The 21530-nt window shown below is 41.0% G+C and overlaps 1 long non-coding RNA gene across 3 annotated transcripts in view; it reads left to right on the top strand.

Moving 5' to 3' along the window:
- Positions 1–21530, top strand: part of LOC129393635 (uncharacterized) — a 35489-nt gene that overhangs the window by 11667 nt on the left and 2292 nt on the right. For 2 of the 3 annotated variants that reach the window (XR_010109693.1, XR_010109694.1), the window contains one exon: positions 11162–11239. The exons of the other annotated variant lie outside the window; for it this stretch is intronic. This is a non-coding gene — a long non-coding RNA (uncharacterized LOC129393635). The remainder of the gene's footprint in view (positions 1–11161; positions 11240–21530) is intronic. 3 annotated transcript variants of the gene reach the window in all.

The raw sequence follows: 21530 nt of genomic DNA, 5'->3' as shown, positions 1-21530 counted from the left end.
GAAGAGTCCAAATAGAGGAACAAAGAGTGCTGAAGAGGTCCCTCTCTTTATGGCTACCTGATCATACCATGTTACCAAATTTGCTTTGGTATAGGAGACTCTTTGGGATGACCTCCTCTCAGATGAGGCCTCAAATGGGAAGCACGACAAGGCTGGGGCAGAACAGGAGAATCCCCTCCTGCCTTCAACACTATCCTCATTTATCTAATGCACCTTCTTTCACCAGAGTAAAGATCACAGAGATGAAAAACTAACATTTCACTCCAGTCTTTCCTCTTTATTTCTATTTACTACTATCCTTATGGGACAGAAAGGGGAAGGTTACCACCCTCACTCTATAAAATCTATAATTTATGGACTAGCCCTGATCTTTCATATTCTTAAGGGAGAGAGATAGGTCCGACTTGCAGGCACATTGCCTTACTCCATAATCCTATTTTGAATGTTAGAAATTGAATATTTAGGCTGGACACGGCGGCTCAAGCCTGTAATCTGAGCACTTTGGAAGGCCAAGGCAGGCGAATCACTTGAGTCAGGAGTTTGAGACTAGCCTGGCCAACATGGTGAAACCACGTCTCTACTAAAAACTAAAATTAGCTGGGTGTGGTGGTGCATGCCTGTAATCTCAGCTACTTGGGAGGCTGAGGCACGAGAATCACTTGAACCCAGGAGGTGGAGGCTGCAGTGAGCTGAGATTGCGCCTCTGCACTCCAGCCTGGGGGACAGAGCAAGACTCCATCTCAACAAAAAAAAAAAAAAAGAAAAAGAAATCGAATATTACATTGGTCTATCTCTTTGCATTCCTTCTGCAACAAACACTAATTATTTGGCCCTGCAAAATGAATGCGTTAGTCGTATGTCAGCCTGTGGTAAATTAAAGACAATATTAGCCAAATTCTTTGCTACTTCTTCCATTGAGAAGTGGAATTTATTTTCCCTTCCTTTGGATCTGGGCTGCCAGTAGTGACTTTCTTACAATCCCTCTATCAAATATTTGTTTTGCAAATATTTTATCTCAGTGCACAGTTTGCTTTTATATATATATGAGTTTATTAGGAATAATTAAATCACATGATTACAAGGCGAAGTCCCACCATAGGCCACCAGCAAGCTGGGGAAAGAGAGAAGCCAGTAGTACCTCAGTCCAAGTCTGAAAGCCTCAAAACCAGGGAAGCTGACAGTGCAGCTCTCAATCTGAGGCCGAAAGTCCAAGAGCCCATGGGGGGCTGCTGGTGCAAGTCCCAGAGTCCAAAGGTTGAAGAACTGGGAGCTTGATGTCCAAAGAGGACAGGAGGAGGAAAAGCTGACTTCCAGCACCACACAGGAAGAGAGAGAGAGAAATCTGACTCAGAAAGCCACGCTACTTATCCCCCTTCTTCCACCTGCTTTGTTCTAGCTGCCCTGGCAGCTGATTGGATGGTGCCCACCTGCACTGAGGGTGGGTCTTCCTCTCCTAGTCCACTGACTCACATATCCATCTCTTCTGGCAACACCCTCACAGACCCACCCAGAAACAATGCTTCATCAGCCATCTAGGCATCCCTCAATCCAGTCAAGTTGATGCCTAATATTAACCATCACAGCATGGAAGTAAGAGTTCATAATTCATTACTCTCGTGTTTGCTACAAGGAGAGTACACCTTGATATTAAACCTTATTTGTATCCCAGGTACAGAATCCCAAAAGGTGGTGTATATCATTTTTCCTTAAGTAACTCTTGACTGCAACCATTGGCTCTCTAAGTTTCAGGACTTGGTAAGCATCTTCCAGACCAAGCCATCAGCCTTTTAACTCTATTCTTCTGAAGCAAGTAGTATTGTCCTTTTGATTGACAGAAATGTAACCACACCACACAGATCTCTGGTTTCTGAAAATTTTTTCTGTTGGCCCAGATTTACTTGATGTTTGACTACATTAGCTTGATTTCCTAAGAAGCTCTCTACTACCACTGTAAATGGTTCTCTCTCCCCAGTGCTGCACCCGTTTATTTATTTTTTTATTATACTTTAAGTTCTGGGGTACAAGTGCAGAACGTGCAGGTTTGTTACATAGTTATACACGTGCTGTAGTGGTTTGCTGCACCCATCAACCCGTCATCTACATTAGGTATTTCTCCTAATGCTATCTCTCCCCCAGCACCCCAGCCCCCGACAGGCCCTGGTGTGTGATGCCCCCCCACCTGTGTTCATGTGTTTTCATTGTTCAACTCCCACTTATGAGTGAGAACATGAGGCGTTTGATTTTCTGTTCTTGTGTTAGTTTGCTGAGAATGATGGTTTTCAGCTTCATCCATGTCCCTGCAAAGAACGTGAATTCATCCCTTTTTATGGCTGCATAGTATTCCATGGTGTGTATGTGCCACATTTTCTTTATCCAGTCTATCATTGGTGGGCATTTGAGTTGGTTCCAAGTCTTTGATATTGTAAACAGTGCTGCAGTAAACATACATGTGCATGTGTCTTTATAGTAGAATGATTTATAATCCTTTGGTTATATACCCAGTAATGGGATTGCTGGTCAAATGGCATTTCTAGTTCTAGATCCTGGAGGAATGGCCACACTGTCTTCCACAATGGTTGAAGTAATTTACACTCCCACCAACAGTGTAAAAGTGTTCCTATTTCTCTGCATTCTCTCCAGCATCTGTTGTTTCCTGATTTTTTAATGATTGCCATTCTAACTGACATGAGATGCTATCTCATTGTGATTTGGTTTGCATTTCTCTAATGACCAGTGATGATGAGCTTTTTTTCATATGTTTGTTGGCCGCATAAATGTTTTCTTTCGAGAAGTGTCTATTCATATCTTTTGCCCACTTTTTGATGGGGTTGTTTGTTTTTTTTTCTTGTACATTTGTTTATGTTCTTTGTAGATTCCGGATATTAGCCCTTTGTCAGATGTATAGATTGCAAAAATTTTCTCCCATTCTGTAGGTTGCCTGTTCACTCTGATGATAGTTTCTTTTGCTGTGCAGAAGCTCTTTAGTTTCATTAGATCCCATTTGTCTATTTTGGCTTTTGTTGCCATTGCTTTTGGTGTTTTAGTCACAAAGTCTTTGCCCATGCCTATGTCCTGAATGGTATTGCCTAGGTTTTCTTCTAGGGTTTTTATGGTTTTAGGTCTTATGTTTAAGTCTTTAATCCATCTTAAGTTAATTTTTGTATAAGGTATAAGGAAGGGATCCAGTTTCAGCTCTCTGCATATGGCTAACCAGTTTTCCCAACAGCATTTATTAGGTAGGGAATCCTTTCTTATTGCTTGTTTTTGTCAGATTTGTCAAAGATCAGATGATTGTAGATGTGTGGTGTTATTTCTGAGGGCTCTGTTCTGTTCCATTGGTCTATATATCTGCTTTGGTACCAGTACCATGCTGTTTCGGTTACTGTAGCCTTGTAGTTTAGTTTGAAGTCAGGTAACGTGATGCCTCCAGCTTTCTTCTATTTGCTTAGGATTGTCTTGGCTATGTGGGCTCTTTTTGGGTTCCATATGAAATTTAAAGTAGTTTTTTCCAATTCTGTGAAGAAAGTCATTGGTAGCTTGATGGGGTTAGCATTGAATCTATAAAATACTTTGGGCAGTACGGCCATTTTCATGATATTGATTCTTCCTATCCATGAGCATGGAATGTTTTTCCATTTGTTTGTTTCCCTCTTATTGAGAATTTTTAGCATGAAGGGCTGTTGAATTTTGTCAAAGGCCTTTCTGCATCTATTGAGATAATCATGTGGTTTTGTCATTTGTTCTGTTTATGTGATGGATTAGGTTTATTGATTTGTGTATGTTGAACCAGCCTTGCATCCCAGGGATGAAGCCGACTTGATCGTGGTGGATAAGCTTTTTGATGTGCTCTTGGATTTCATTTGCCAGTATTTTGTTGCCGATTTTTGCATCGATGTTCAACAGGGATATTGGCCTGAAATTTTCTTTTTTTGTTGTATCTCTGCCAGGTTTTGGTATCAGGATGATGCTGGCCTCGTAAAATGAGTTGGGGGGATTCCTTCTTTTTCTATTGTTTGGAGTAGTTTCAGAAGGAATGGTACCAGTTCCTCTTTGTACCTATGGTATAATTTGGCTATGAATCCATCTGGTCCTGGACTTTTTTTGTTTGATTGGCTATTAATTACTGCCTCAATTTCAGAACTTATTATTGGTCTACTCAGGAATTTGACTTCTTCCTCGTTTAGTCTTGGGAGTGTGTGTGTTTGCAGGAATTTATCCATTTCTTCAAGATTTTCTAGTTTATTTGTGTAGAGGTGTTTATAGTAGTCTGATGGTAGTTTGTATTTCTGTGGGATTAGTGGTGATATCCCCTTTATCATTTTTTTATTGCGTCTATTTGATTCTTCTCTCTTTTCTTCTTTATTAGTCTGGCTAGCAGTCTATCTATTTTGTTGATCTTTTCAAAAAGCAGCTCCTGGATTCATTGATTTTTTGAAGGGTTTTTTGTGTCTTTATCTCCTTCAGTTCTGCGCTGATCTTAGTTATTTCTTGTCTTCTGCTACTGTTTGAATTTGTTTGCTCTTGCTTCTCTAGTTCTTTTAATTGTGATGTTAGGGTGTCAATTTTAGATCTTTCCTGCTTTCTCTTGTGGGCATTTAGTGCTATAAATTTCCCTCTACACACTACTTTAAATGTGTCCCAGAGATTCTGGTACATTATGTCTTTGTTCTCATTGGTTTCAAAGAACATCTTTATTTCTGCCTTAATTTCGTTATTTACCCAGTAGTAATTCAGGAGCAGCTTGTTCAGTTTCCATGTAGTAGTGCGGTTTTGAATGAGTTTCTTTTTTTTTTTTTTGAGATGGAGTTTCGCTCTTTTTGCCCAGGCTGGAGTGCAATGGCACCATCTCGGCTCACTGCAACCTCCACCTCCACCAGGGTTCAAGTGATTCTCCTGCCTCAGCCTCCCGAGTAGCTTGGATTACAGGCATGCACCACCACTCTGGCTAATTTTGTATTTTTAGTAGAGATGGGGTTTCTCCATGTTAGTGAGGCTGGTCTTGAACTCCCGACCTCAGGTGATCCACCCCCCTTGGCCTCCCAAAGTGCTGGGATTACAGGCGTGAGCCACTGCGCCCAGCCTTGAATGAGTTTCTTAATCCTGAGTTCTAATATGATTGCACTGTGATCTGAGAGACTGTTATGATTTCCGTTCTTTTGGATTTGCTTAAACTCCCACACAATAATAGTGGGAGACTTTAACACCCCATTGTCAATATTAGACAGATCAATGGGACAAAAAATTAACAACGATGTCCAGGACTTGAACTCAGCTCTGGACCAAGGAGACCTAATAGACATCTACAGCACTCCTCACCCCAAATCAACAGCATATACATTCTTCTCAGCACATCGCACTTATTCTAAAATTGACCACATAATTGGAAGCTTTTTAATTTTTTATAGTGCCTCTTGAAAAGCAGAAGGACCAGATGGTACAAGCAGGCTGGTGACCAATAGGATGTGACATAAATTATGCTATATGTTTTGCCAGGCTAGGTCATAAGAATCCTTGCAGTTTTTTTCTCAGGCTCTTAGACTACTCACTCTAGAGGAAAACCAGCACCATGTAAAAAGTATGATTGCCATACAACTGCCATGTTTTAAAGAAGCCCATGCTAGCCACATAGGGAGGCCATGTAGAGAAAGGGACAAAGCTTTGCAGGAGCCGCCCTGGGCAGAGCTGGACTTAGATCTTCAGTGGCCTCATGTAAACTCGGCAGCCAGCCTCTTCTAGAACCCTAGCCCAAGGACTGGAGCAGGTAATGGACCTTCAAAGTGAAGACTGCCTTGTCCCGCACCTCCTTCTGGCCTAGATTGAAAAATGGGTTTCCTAATGGGTTAAATCCTTTAAAACAAGGAGTTGGGGGGAAGAGTGTCGTGCACTCCTAGAGAAAGGTACACAGTTGTCCGGCTGGGAATGTGCTTTGCATGACCCTGCGGGCATCTGACTGGTCTTCCAGCTCAGGAAAAAGAATTTGAAAGAGGCTTAGTGTGAAGGGGAATCAAAGAGGAGGTTGTGATTTGGCTGAAGGTGACTGGTTTAGTGCTATAATTGTCTTATTTTATATATATATATATATATATATTTCTTGGAGTAAACATTTTAAATAAACGACATCATTGTCTAAAAAAAAAAAAGGAGAAAGGGACAAAGATGCTTGGCCGTCCGTAACTTTTTCATCCATTCCAACACAGGCAACCAGATATGTGCGTAAAGAAGTCATCTTTGACATTTCTGTGTATGCAGACAAAAGGTAGAGAAGAATGAAGAACCCAACTGACAACCAGAAATGAGGGACTGGCTACATAATTTGAAGGGCCCAATGATAAAAATATGGAACTCCTTATTTAAAATTTGTTGAGAACTTCAAGATGGTGGGACCTTTTTATTATTGAGTAAGCACAGGTCACACAGCCATGAATTCAGACCTGCTCCAGATATATGGCCTGTTTGAAGCCATCCCAACAATCTCTAGTGTCTTGAGCCACAGATTAATATTTTGAATATATAAAGAACTCCTATAACACAACAACAACAAAAAACAAACAACCTGATTAAAAAATGAACAAAGGACTTGAATAGGCATTTCTCCAAAAAAGATATACAAATGCCTAATAAATACATAAAAAGATTGGCTGGGTGCGGTGGCTGATGCTTGTAATCCCAGCACTTTGGGAGGCCGAGGAGGGTGGATCCCCTGAGGTCAAAAGTTCAAGACCAGCCTGAGCAACATGGTGAAACCCCGTCTCTACTAAAAATACAAAAATTAGCTAGGCCTGGTAGCACATGCCTGTAATCCCAGCTAACTGGGAGGCTGAGGCAGGAAAATCACTTGAACCCAGGAGGTGGAGGTCGCAGTGAGCCAAGATTGTGCCATTGCACTCCAGCCTGGGCAATACAGTGAGACTCTGTCTAAACAGCAACAACAACAACAACAAAAACTACATAAAAAGATTTTAAGCACCACTTATTGTTGAGGAAATACAATAAAAAAGCTACAATTAGGTCAGGCATGATGGCTTATGCCTGTAATCCCAGCACTTTGGGGGGCTGAGGTGGATGGATCATTTGAGGTCAGCAGTTCAAGACCAGCCTGGCCAACATGGTGAAACCCTGTCTCTACTGAAAATACAAAAATTAGCCTGGAGTGGTAGCAGGTGCCTGTGATCCCAGCTACTTGGGAGGCGGAAGCAGGAGAATCACTTGAACCTGGGAGGCGGAGCTTGCAGTGAGCCGAGATCACTCCACTGCACTCCAACCTGGGTAACAGAGTGAGACTCTGTCAAAAAAAAAAAAAAAAAAAAATCTACAATGAGATCACTTCACACCCATTAAGATGGATTATAAAAAACAACAACCAGAAAATAACAAGTGTTGGTGAGAATGTGGAGAATTTGGAACCCTTGTGCGCTGTTGGGAATATAAAATGGTGCAGCCACGGTGGAAAACAGTATGCTGGTTCCTCAAAAAAATGTAATGTAGAATTACCATATAATCCAGCAATCACACTTTTAGGTACATATACAAAATAAATGAAGGCAGGGCAGGGACTTAAACAAATATTTACATACTATGTTCAAAGCAGCATTATTCAGAATAGCTAAAACAAGGAAGCAACCCAAGTGTTCATTGATGTTTGAATGGACAAACAAAAGGTGGAATATAAACACAATGAAGTACTATTCCATCTTAAAAATGAATTAAATTTTGACATAAGCTACAACATAGATGAATCTTGAAGACATTATGCTAAGTGAAATCAGCCAGTCACAAAAGGACAAATATTGTATGATTTTACACTTATGATGAGGTACCTAGAGTAGGCAAATTCATAGAGACAGAAAATAGAATATTGGCTGCGAGGGGCTAAAAGGAAAGGGTATTGGGAAGTATTTAATGGGTATATAATTTAAGTTGGGGAAGATAAAAAAATTCTGGAGATAGATGGTGGTAATGGTTAGTAAACAATGTGAAGGTACTTACTGTTACAGAACTGTACACTTTAAAAGGGTAAATTTTGGCTGGGCATGGTGGCTCATGCCTGTAATCCCAGCACTTTGGGAGGCCGAAGTGGGCAGATCGCTTGAGCCCAGGAGTTGGAGACCAGCCTGGGCAATATGGCAAATCCCCATCTCTACAAAACATACAAACTTAGCTAAGTGTGGTGGCACGTGCCTGTAGCTCAAGCTACTCAGGAGGTCAAGGCTGCAGTGAGCTGTGATCATGCCACTGCACTCTAGCCTTGGTGACAGAGTGAGACCCTGTCTCAATAATAATAATAATAATAATAAAAGAAAAAAAAGAAAAAAGGATTCACTGCCCAGTTGTGAAGAGCATGGTTAGGCAACAGTGTCCAGTGGTGGCTCCTTCAGGGTCCCCCTCTATTTGAACTGAGGTCACACTTTTCTCAGGGTGTCCCCAGCCAGTGACTGTGATTATTGTCAGAATCAGTGGTACAAGGCATTTCCACCCAATATGGAATTCCTCTAACAGGCAATCTTTGCTCCAGAGCTCCGTGTTGGGCTCCGGTCTTTCTGGCTTCTTGTCAGGTTATGATTTGATGATTCCTCTGTCCAATATTTCTTTTTTTAAAAAATTTTATTATTATTATACTTTAAGTTTTAGGGTACATGTGCACAACGTGCAGGTTTGTTACATATGTATACATGTGCCATGTTGGTGTGCTGCACCCATTAACTCGTCATTTAGCATTAGGTATATCTCCTAATGCTATCCCTCCCCCCCGCCCCCCACCCCACAACAATCCCCGGTGTGTGATGTTCCCCTTCCTGTGTCCAAGTGTTCTCATTGTTCAATTCCCACCTATGAGTGAGAACATGCGGTGTTTGGTTTTTTGTCCTTGTGATAGTTTGCTGAGAATGATGGTTTCCAGTTTCATCCATGTCCCTACGAAGGACATGAACTCATCATTTTTTATGGCTGCATAGTATTCCATGGTGTATATGTGCCACATTTTCTTAATCCAGTCTATCATTGTTGGACATTTAGGTTGGTTCCAAGTCTTTGCTATTGTGAATAGTGCTGCTATAAACATACGTGTGCATGTGTCTTTATAGCAGCATGATTTATAATCCTTTGGGTATATACCCAGTAATGGCATGGCTGGGTCAATGTATTTCTAGTTCTAGATCCCTGAGGAATCGCCACACTGAGTTCTACAATGGTTGAACTAGTTTACAGTCCCACCAACAGTGTAAAAGTGTTCCTGTTTCTCCACATCCTCTCCAGCACCTGTTGTTTCCTGACTTTTTAATGATCGCCATTCTAACTGGTGTGAGATGGTATCTCATTGTGGTTTTGATTTGCATTTCTCTGATGGCCAGTGATGATGAGCATTTTTTCATGTGTTTTTTGGCTGCATGAATGTCTTCTTTTGAGAAGTGTCTGTTCATATCCTTCACCCACTTTTTGATGGGGTTGTTTGTTTTTTTCTTGTAAATTTGTTTGAGTTCATTGTAGATTCTGGATATTAGCCCTTTTTCAGATGAGTAGGTTGCAAAAATTTTCTCCCATTCTGTAGGTTGCCTGTTCACTCTGATGGTAGTTTCTTTTGCTATGCAGAAGCTCTTTAGTTTAATTAGATCCCATTTGTCAATTTTGGCTTTTGTTGCCATTGCTTTTGGTGTTTCACACATGAAGTCCTTGCCCATACCTATGTCCTGAATGGTATTGCCTAGGTTTTCTTCTAGGGTTTTTATGGTTTTAGGTCTAACATTTAAGTCTTTAATCCATCTTGAATTAATTTTTGTATAAGGTGTAAGGAAGGAATCCAGTTTCAGCTTTCTACATATGGCTAGCCAGTTTTCCCAGCACCATTTATTAAATAGGGAATCCTTTCCCCATTGCTTGTTTTTGTCAGATTTGTCAAAGATCAGATAGTTGTAGATATGCGGCATTATTTCTGAGGGCTCTGTTCTGTTCCATTGGTCTATATCTCTGTTTTGGTACCAGTACCATGCTGTTTTGGTTACTGTAGCCTTGTAGTATAGTTTGAAGTCAGGTAGCGTGATGCCTCCAGCTTCGTTCTTTTGGCTTAGGGTTAACTTGGTGATGTGGGCTCTTTTTTGGTTCCATATGAACTTTAAAGTAGTTTTTTCCAATTCTGTGAAGAAAGTCATTGGTAGCTTGATGGGGATGGCATTGAATCTATAAATTACCTTGGGCAGTATGGCCATTTTCACGATATTGATTCTTCCTACCCATGAGCATGGAATGTTCTTCCATTTCTTTGTATCCTCTTTTATTTCATTGAGCAGTGGTTTGTAGTTCTCCTTGAAGAGGTCCTTCTCATCCCTCGTAAGTTGGATTCCTAGGTATTTTATTCTCTTTGAAGCAATTGTGAATGGGAGTTCACTCATGATTTGGCCCTCTGTTTGTCTGTTATTGGTGTATAAGAATGCTTGTGATTTTTGTAGATTGATTCTGTATCCTGAGACTTTGCTGAAGTTGCTTATCAGCTTGAGGAGATTTTGGGCTGAGACGATGGGGTTTTCTAGATATACAATCATGTCATCTGCAAACAGGGTCAATTTGACTTCCTCTTTTCCTAATTAAATACCCTTTATTTCCTTCTCCTGCCTGATTGCCCTGGCCGGAACTTCCAACACTATGTTGAAAAGGAGTGGTGAGAGGGGGCATCCCTGTCTTATGCCCATTTTCAAAGGGAGTGCTTCCAGTTTTTGCCCATTCAGTATGTTATTGGCTGTGGGTTTGTCATAGATAGCTCTTATTATTTTGAGATACGACCCATCAATACCTAATTTATTGAGAGTTTTTAGCATGAAGCGTTGTTGAATTTTGTCAAAGGCCTTTTCTGCATCTATTGAGATAATCATGTGGTTTTCCTCTGTCCAATATTTCTTTCTCACCTTCTAGAAAACAAGTATTACTCTTTACTAAATGCGTTGCACTCCTAACTCCATCTCAGTCTCTGTTTTCTGGAGACCACAACTGGCACCATTTCTTTAGAGAGGACTTGCTCGCTCCCCTTATACCTCTACTTACACTAGAGCTCCTTTTCTAACTCCCTGTTTTTCTTCCATCCCATAGTTTTCTCATAATTATGTTGGGTTTCTTTGTATCTCTTATAACAATGTAAAATAATGAATTCTTTTTTTGTTTTTTGTTTTTGAGACAGGGTCTTGCTCTGTTGCCTAGGCTGGAGTGCAGTGGTACAGTCATGGCTCACTGCAGCCTTGACCTCCTGGGATCAAGGGTAAAATAATACATTCTTTTTTTATGTAATTATTACTCGTTACTCCTTTCCCCTAGCCATTACACTGTAAGCTGTTTGATGACAGAGCTATTTCCTTCTTGTTCAATACAGTGCATCTAAACATAGTAAAGTGCCTGACACGTGCTAAACTGGTCACCCAGTAAATATCTGTTAGATTCATTTTGCGTGAATAGAGTACCTGACTTTTCAAGATCCCTCTTCCATCCTAGAGAGGGAGGTATAGCTTAACAGAAAGAACAAGGCTTTGGAAACAGATAGGCTTGTATATATATTTCTGTTCTGTCCTTTCTTCCTGTATATTAGTTAGCTTTTTCTGCATAACAAACCACCCCAAAAGTTGGTGATTCAAAACAACAACTATTTATTTAGCTTTTCATTCTGAGGCCCAGGTGGATGGCCATCTCAGCATGTCTCTGCTGGGCTTTCATGTTATCTGTTGCAAGGTGGTGCACTGGCACATGCCTAGATGATCTAAGGTGGCCTCATTCACTTGTCTGGTGATGTATAGGCTATAAGTTAGTACAATAGGGGCAGCTGAGCCACGTGTCACTCATTTAGAAGGGTGATCATGGCAGCATGGTTCCAAGAGCAGGAAAAGGGCAAGTCCCTGTGTGCAAACATATTTCAAGCCTCTGCTTGCTGTATTTGTTAATAGCCCGTTAGTCAAAGAAACTCACATGACCAGCTCAGATTTAAGAGTGGAGAAAGAGTCTACACTTCTTGCTGAGAAGATCAGATATGCTATAGTATTTGAAAGCTCACCTGGGGAGGAGGCTTCCAGGGTACATTGCATTTTTGAAACAGTGACTTTGTAAGTCAGGGGACAAGGGCAATTTGCAAAGCTTCTCTTGAGGGGATAGACTTTCAATTTACTTTGTGCTGTATATCCACCTTATTTCCATTGAGGGAGGTTTAAACTGAATTTTCCCACCCATTTCCCCATCATACTACAACTGAAGCAACAGTCAATTCATTCTCACTCTTTTTTTTGAGACAGAGTCTTGCTCTGTCGCCTAGGCTGGAGTGCAGTGGCGCAATCTCGGCTCACTGCAAGCTCCGCCTCCTGGGTTCACGCCATTCTCCTGCCTCAGCCTCCCGAGTAGCTGGGACTACAAGCACCCACCACCACGCCCGGCTAATTTTTTGTATTTTTAGTAGAGACAGGGTTTCACCATGTTACCCAGGATGGTTTCGATCTCCTGACCTCGTGATCCGCCTGTCTCGGCCTCCCAAAGTGCTGGGATTACAGGCGTTCTCACTTTTAACAAGTGTATTTTAAGACATGCAAGGGTGTGGTAGCCAGAAGAGGAAGAATTTTTATCATTTTCCCAATCTACCACAGATACTTTGGGCTAATTGGAAAACTTCAGTTTTCCCTTAAATAAAATAAGAATGATAAATACTTATAATACATTATAGAGCTACTGAAAGGCTTAAATGGGATCCATAAGTACAGGATATAGTGTGGTATATATGTATAGCAAACATTCTATGGTAGCTATCCACTAAGCTCCTAAGGATATAAACAATGTTTTTTATCTTCACTGCATTTTTCTTGAGACAGAGTCTCACTCTGTCACCCAGGCTGGAGTACAGTGGCACAATCTCTGCTCACTGCATCCTCTGCCTCCTGGGTTCAAGCAATTCTCCTGCCTTAGCCTCTGAAGTAGCTGGGATTACAGGCGCCCGCCACCATGCCCAGATAATTTTTTTGTGTCTGTGTATTTTTAGTAGAGATAGGGTTCCACTCTGTTGGCCAGGCTGGTCTTCAACTCCTGACCTCATGATCCTCCTGCCTCGGCCTCCCAAAGTGCTGTGATTACAGGTGTGAGCCACCACACCCAGCCTTCTTCACTGCACTTTTCTAGTGTTTACCACCATAGTAAATGCTCAGTAAGTGAATGAATTTTGTGATGGATTATATTATTATGCCAAATATTCATTGTCCCTTTCCCTATGAAAGGATTGCACATCTCTGTCCAAGGCCATGTGAATTTAGTGCATCCCTTGGAAGGAGTATACACCCCTGCCATAGTATCAGGCTTAGCAACGTGACTTCCTTTGACCAATAAAATGAGGTTGCAATATCCAATTCTTAGTAGAAGCTTTGAGTCTTTGCTGTTTTCCAGTAAGTCAATATTTTCCTCAGACTTGAGAATATGTCTCAGTAGAGACTGTTTGTTCAGCCTAAGTCCTAGAATGAGAAGAAAGATGGAGTGAAGCCATAGCCAACCTGCAGCCCCTAACATGTAACATGAGTGAGAAATACACTATTGTTGTAAGCCACTGAGATTTATGGGGCTGTTTGTTACCATAGCACAATCTAGCTAAAGCAGACTAATACACATTTTTGGTTCTTAGTTGTGCTGAAATAGAGGATATATCCTTGTTGATACTTTAAGGAAAAATTGTGTTTAATTAAAAAATTCTCATCTAGTGACTAATATTACTCTGAAACTATTTGAAAATAATAGTTATTTACTTATTTCCACTTTAGTATCTTGTCATGCTGATTTCCTAAAATGTGTTTCTTCCTCCCATTATAGGTAACAAGTTTTCATGCAGCTCTGAATTTTCTCTTTTATATACTGTAGATGGTGTTTTGTGATACGTATTGACATTAAGTCACACAGCTGGTGTTTTAGCATGTTGTTTGCTTTTCTAACACGTTTCATTTTTATGAAATTTACTATATTGATTCTTCATAATTACTGTACTACTACTGAAATTATTGGAGATAATTTATTTTGGAGCTTTGTAATTCCTTTAGTTTGCAACCAATTTTACCCTAAAAATAGCTGTTATGTGCTTGTGAGGAATTTTAACAGGGCATAAATATTTTTCTACAGTTTTTCTAAATATCAAAATTATATATATTTGATATAGACAATACAGATATAAAGAATTGTACAAAGAAGAAAAAATGTCTCCTAGCCAGAGACCACAATGGTATTTTTAACATTATGCTGTATTTCTTTCCAGTCCTTCTAAGAATTAGCAAGTGTCTTATCTAGCCACTGCTCTTTCCTTCAGATAAAACATAGAATAAAATTAATTGAGACCTGAATTTCCACCTTTGAGTTCAGGTGATTCCTAGTTACACCCTCTTCTAACAGGTCTCTCTTTCTCTCTCTCCTATTTCTCTCTTCCTCTCTTTCTCTCCCCTATTTCCACTACTGCTCAGCCTCTGCTATAGTACTTGAAAGCTCACCTGGGGAGGAAGCTTTCCAGAGAATTTCTGAAACAATGACTTTGGAAGTCAGGGACAGAGGCACTTTGCAAAGCTTCTCTTGAGGGTATAGACTTTTGTATTCGTTTGTTCTCACACTACTATGAAGAACTGCCCGAAACTGGGTAATTTATAAAGAAAAGAGGTTTAATTGACTCACAGTTCAGCATGGCTGGGGCAGCCTCAGGAAATTTACAATCAGAGTGGAAGGCAAAGGAGAAGAAAAGCACCTTCTTCACAAGGCAGCAGGAAGGAGAAGTGCTGAGTGAAAGGGAGGAGCCCCTCATAAAACTGTCAGATCTACTGAGAATTCACTCACTATCATGAGAACAGCCTGGGGGAAACCATCCCCGTGATTCAATTATCTCCGCCTGGTCTCTCCCTTGATATGTGGGGATTATGGGGATTATAATTCAAGATAAGATTTGGGTGGGGACATAGCCAAACCATATCAACTTTCAATTTACTTTGTGCTTTATATCCACCTTATTTCCACTGATGGAGGTTTAAACTGTGAATTTTCCTACCCACATCCCTTCCATACGACAACTGGAGCAAGAGTTAATTCATTCACACTTTTTGTTTTTGAGACAGAGTCTTGCTGTGTCACCCAGGCTGGAGTGCAGTGGCATGATCTCAGCTCACTGCAACCTCCGCCTCCTGGGTTTAAGCAATTCCCCTGTCTCAACCTCTCGAGTAGCTGGGACTACAGGTGCCTGCCACCACACCCAACTAATTTTTGTATTTTTAGTAGAGATGGGGGGTTTCACCATGTTGGCCAGTATGGTCTGGATCTCTTGACCTGGTGATCCACCCGCCTCTGTCTCCCAAAGTTCTGGGATTACAGGTGTGAGCCACCGCGCCCAGCCTCACACAGCTTTTAGTCAAGTGATAAAACACAATCTTAGAGGCGGCCAATCTGTTTTCTCTTAAATGAATGAATATTTATTTATTCTACTATACCAGAAATAGCCTTTTTCCTCCATCTCTTCATCAACTTGTCTTAACTGAAATCTGGTTTTTCCTGAGGTCAGCACTTTCCCAGACAAGGCCAAGCTAGCCCAGAGTGTGGGTTTGAACAATTTGAAAGGCGTACCTTTTGAGCTGACACAGTCCACTGGGGCACAGCGTAGGCAATGATTCTTCTAACATGTCTCTTTCTCTAGGTTTAGTGCTGGCTGTTTACTCTTTTCTGCTGCACTTACCTCAGGATCTGCCATGAGGTTTTGTGTCTGCCTTGCTTTCCACTGCTGCTTCTAGATCATTACTCCCTCACTCTCCTGAGACAAATTATCTCATACCACAGGTCATACTTTTTTTTTGTAATGGAGTCTCACTCTGTCACCCAGGCTGGAGTGCAGTGGTGCGATCTCAGCTCACTGCAACCTTCGCTTCCCAGGTTCAAGCAGTTCTCCTGCCTCAGCTTCCAGAGTAGCTGGGATTACAGGCACACGCCCGGCTAATTTCTTTTTGTATTTTTAGTAGAGACGGGGTTTCACGATGTTGGTCAGGCTGGTCTCAAACTCCTGACCTCGTGATCTGCCTGCCTCGGCCTCCCAAAGTGCTGGGATTACAGGCGTGAGCCACCGCGCCTGGCAAGTCATACCTTTTGACTCCTTCCTAGTCCCTGTCCCATACTTGCCTCCAGGTTACACTCTATCATTCAACAAAGACTTAGATGTGTGGCTCACAGACTTCTCTTTCCAGTGTGCCCTCACCTTCCGTGGAGGGCCCTCAAAAACTCCAATTTCCTCATTTCCACTAACCTCTCTACCTCTTCCATATACTTCCATGACACTGTTATCACCTGGACCTTCTACCTTCAAAATAGCAAATTTAAGCATTTTGATCTGTAACCATGCCCTCCCCTCTTAACAGTCCCAGCCGGTCTCTGACCCTGGGAGGGTGGAACCTGGGAGGGGGTAGAGTGTAGAGTGCAATCTGAGGCCTGTGCTAATAGTGATTGACAGAGGAGCAACAAGGATGCCAAAAAGTCATCACCTTTTACTACTTGTCTTTGCATCTTGGCTCTCACTGCCTAGCTTTCATGCTGTATCCTCTAATACCTTTTCATCATAATTTTAATATACTGAACATTGTTGAAGAAGTGCAATGTTTGGAGAATGTTCAGGGGTAGCTCCACCACCCCACTTTCCACAAGCCATGCTTCTACTTTCCCTTCTAGCCTCATATTCAACCATTTTCGCTATTGTTGTTCTTTAATCTCCTTGGGTCCTCCAGTCCACTACCGCCCCCTCTCCTTTACTCCTTCCAGTCCATCAGGCTTCTCCTCTTGGATTCATGGTCTTTTATTTCAATAACATTCTCACCAAATACTCTAAATTGCCTTGACCCACTGCCACTTCCTCATTGCAATTTGGCAAAACCACACCCTGAATGAACACAATGGTTTGCTTTCCCTGTGTTTGCCCCGGGCCTCCCAGGCTGCTGGAGAAAAATTACAAAATAGGCACATTTTTGTAGGTATATAGTCACCATCACCAACCTCAGATGGTTCTTAACACACCCCAGCAATCCTGCTACTTTTTTCTGTTAACTTTCTTTCCTGCACTCTATAATGAAAACTTCAAACCCTCTTCACTCCCTTCAAATTTCTGACACCCTCACCTTTCACCTAATTTCCAGTAGATCATTTTGACTCCTTTCACTCAGACAAAATTTAAGCTTTTGACAGGACCTCATTCAATTTACTTGTACAAAACCTACCCTCTACCTACCTCTGCATCTACTTCCTCAGTTTTCCCTCCTGTGGCTTCAGGAGAGGTGTTTCTTCTCTCATCCAGGCTAGTGTCTTGACAAAAGTATAATTCTTTCTATCCTCAAGAAGCATACTGTGTTATTTAATCATTTTCTCTCCTTTTATTGTTTGCTATTATTTAACCTCTCACATGCACCTGAATTATTCCCATTAAGTCTTAATCATACTCAGATCTCTTCCATCTAAAATCCAAACAAATAAACAAATGAAAACAAAATGAAAGGAACAAAAATAGTCAAGGTCGTGGTCCTTTTTAACTGCTCTTGTTGAGCTGTACTCTTCATCCTGCAAAGCACATATTTTAGTTTTAGTTATTTATTCATTAGTGTGGGTATTTAACTCATGTCTGCACTCCAAGTAGAGTGTAAGTCACGTGAACAATGATGCTGTGTGGATTTTTGCTTGCCATTGGACCTTTAGCTGCTTAGATCCACAGCTGGAACAGAGCTGGCATTCACTCAGTAGTTATTTTTTGGTTAAATTTCTTCATTCATTCAGCACTTAACTTCTTGACACTGAATCAGCACCAAAGATCAAGCGCATAGACTTGCCTTCAAGGAGCTCAAGTCTGGAGAGGAAAAGAGGTCAAATACCCCAGTGATTTCAATATAATGTGATATGTGCTATGAAAAGGCATACACAGCACAACAACTTCTGCATCAGCCACGGTGAGAGTGGAGCATGAGAGGTAGGCAGAGGCAGTCAGGAAAGGGTTCCAAGATGAGTTGTCCCTTGCATTGAATCCTGATAGAGTTTGGCTCTGAGTCCCCACCCAAATCTTGTTTTGAATAGTGGCTCCCATAATTCCTCCCTGTTGTGGGAGGGACCTGGTAGACAGATCAACAGATTACAGGCTACAGACATATTAAGGAGGAAGAAAAGAAGTAGATCTTTCTGTATTCCATTGGCAGGGCAGAGAGGAAATGTGGTATTGTGGGGAAAATTCTGCAGCTAGAGTCACCAAGTCTGGTTTAGAAGGCCAGCTCCGTCACTTATTGGCTAAGACAATGAACAAGTTTTTCAGTTAGCCCAAAGGATGTTTCTTATATGTGTGAAAAATAATATCAGCTTTACCTACCATATCAAGAGTGTTATGAGCATCAAGTAAGATAATGCATGAGGAATTATGTTGTAAGTTGCTATATAAAAACACAATCTTTATTTTTGGTTGTTATCAATAGTTATTTATGGCTTGACTAATTTCTTTGTCTCAGTAGTGTTTAGTGGTTCTCAGAGTGTGGTTAGCAAGGCAAAAACTATTTTTTGTAATTTTGTTTTGTTTTATCTTTACCCCATGTTGATACTTTCATTGATGATCAAAAGCAATGGTCACTCCTGGCACAATGGCTCATGCCTGTAACCCTAGCACTTTGGAAGGCCGAGGCGGGAGGATCACTTGAGGCCAGGAGTTTGAGACCATTGCTGGAGTGCAATGGCGTGATCTCGGCTCACTGCAACCTCTGCTTCCTGGGTTCAAGTGAGTCTCCTCCTTCAGCCTCCTGAGTAGCTGGGATTACAGGCACACGCCAACACGCCTAGCCAATATTTGTATTTTTAGTAGAGACGGGGTTTTACCATGTTGGTCAGGCTGGTCTTGAACTCCTGACCTTGTGATCCGCCCACCTCAGCCTCCCAAAGTGCTGGGATTACAGGCGTGAGCCACCATGCTCGGCCTTTCCCCCCATTTTAATAAATTTAAGTTTTAAAAATGGGCCCATGAGTTTTTATTTTATTAATGACTTGTAATATGATACATTCTTTTTTAATGTTTACATTCATTATAGGTAGATAATTATAGGTTGAGATAATTATAGGTTCACATGCAGTTGTAGGAAATAATACAGAGTGATCCCTTGGACCCTTTACTTAGTTTCCAACAATAGTAACATCATAACTAAGATATTGATACAGTCTAGATACAGAACATTTCCATCACTAATAAGGATCCCTCTTGTTGTCCTTTTATAGCCATACTTCTCTCCCATACCTCTCCCTCATTCTGGCACCTACTAATTTGTTCTCCATTTTGTCATTTTGAGAATGTTATTTAAATAAAATCATATAGGCCCGGCGCGGTGGCTCACGCCTGTAATCCCAGCACTTTGGGAGGCTGAGGCGGGTGGATCACGATGTCAGGAGTTCGAGACCAGTCTGACCAACATGGTGAAACCCAGTCTCTACTAAAAATACAAAAATTAGTCGGGCGTAGTGGCATGCGCTTGTAATCTCAGCTACTCAGGAGGCTGAGGTAGGAGAATCGCTTGAACCCGGGAGGCAGAGGTTGCAGTGAGCCGACATCACGCCATGGCATTCCAGCCTGGGCGACAGAGGGAGACTCCGTCTAAAGAAAAAAGAAAAAAAAAATGGAATCATATAATGTGTAACCTTTTGGGATTGGCTTTTTTTTTTTTTTTTTTTTTCTGAGACAAAGTCTCACTGTTGCCCAGGCTGGAGTGCAGTGGCCGGATCTTGGTTCACTGCAACCCTTGTCTCCACAGTTCAAGCAATTCTCCTACCTCAGCCTCCCTAGTAGCTGGGACTACAGACATGTGCCACCATGCCTGGCTTATTTTTGTATTTTTATGGAGACGTGGTTTTACCATGTTGGCCAGGCTGGTCTTGAACTCCTTCCTGACCTCAAATGATCTGCCCGACTTGGCCTCCCAAAGTGCTGGGATTACAGGCATAAGCCACCATGCCCGGCTGGGATTGGCTTTTTAAACTCAGTAGAATTCTGAATGTATTAATCGTTTGTTCCTTTTTATTTCTTAGTATTCTGTGGTATGAATTTATCACAATTTGTTTAGCTATTCATTAGAGGACATCAGAATTATTTCTAATTTTTGGCTACTATGAATAATGCTGCTATAAACATTAGTGTAAGGTTTTTTTGTGAACACAGGTCTTCCTTTCACTGGGATAAATGCCCAGGAGTGCATTTCCTGGGTTGTACTGTAGTTGCATGTTTAGTTTTTTGAAGAAACTGACAAACTGTTTCCCATTTTACATTCCCACCAGCAATGTATGAATGATTCATGCCCATGTCAGCATTTTTATTGCACTACTTTTTATTTTAGCTAATCTGACAGGTGTGTAGTAATATCACATTGTTGTTTTAATTTTTATTTCCCCCAATGTCTAAAGATGTTGAACATCTTTTCATGTGCTTATTTGCTGTTTATATGTCCTCCTTGGGAAAATATATGTTCATGTTTTTTGCCTATTTTATAATTGGATTATTTGCTTTTATATGTTGTGTTTGAAAGTAATTCATGTATTCTGTGTATTAGCTTTGTTGGATGTGGTTTGCAAATATTTTTCCTCTGTGTGTAGCTTGACTTTTTATCCTTTTTTTTTTTTTTTGAGATGGAGTCTCTCCCAGGCTGTAGTGCAGTGGCTCATTCTCGGCTCACTGCAACCTCTACCTCCCAGGTTCAAGCAATTCTCCTCCCTCAGCCTCCCAAGTAGCTGGGACTACAGGTCTGCGCCAACACACCTGGCTAATTTTTATATTTTTTTATTAGAGATGAGGTTTTGCCACATTGGCCAGGCTGGTCTTGAACTCCTGACCTCAGGTGATCCACCCCCCTCAGCCTCCCAAAGTGCTGGGATTACAGATGTGAGCCACCACACCTGGCTGAATTTTTACCTTAACATGGCCTTTTGCAAAGCCAAAGCTTTTATTTTGATGGGGCACAATTTATCAATTTTTATTTTATGGATCATGCTTTTGGTGTTGTCTAAGAATTCTTTACCTAGTTTTAGATCTTGAAATTTTCTCCTATTTTTTTCTAAATGTTTTATAGTTTTGTGTTTTACAGTTAAGGTAATTTTGAGTTAAGTTTTGTATAATATGTGAGATTTCGGTCAGGGCTCTTTTTGATTGTTTGCTTGCTTATGGATGTCCAATTCCTCCAGCACCATTTGTTTAAAAGACCATATTTCCTCCGTTGAATTACTTTTGCACCTTTGTCAAAAATCAGTTGGGCATATTTGTGTGAGCCTATTTTTAGGTTTCTTATTAAGTTTCATCAATCTATGTGTCTCTCTCTCCAGCAATACCACACAGTCTTGATTATTGTAGCTATTATAGTAAATGTTGAACTCAGACTGTTTCTTCCCACTTTGTTCTTTTCAAAATGGTTTCAGCTATTCTAGTTTGTCTTTTCACATAAAGTTTATAATACTACATCTGTATGTATAAACAGTTTTGCTTGAATTTTAATAGAAATACATTAAATGTATATATCAATTTGGGGAAG

Source organism: Pan paniscus, chromosome 14 (genome assembly GCF_029289425.2).
Source record: "Pan paniscus chromosome 14, NHGRI_mPanPan1-v2.0_pri, whole genome shotgun sequence".
NCBI classification, from domain to species: Eukaryota; Metazoa; Chordata; class Mammalia; order Primates; family Hominidae; genus Pan; species Pan paniscus.
The sequence above is the reverse complement of the archived record's forward strand: the minus strand, read 5'-3'. Positions and strand labels throughout refer to the sequence as shown.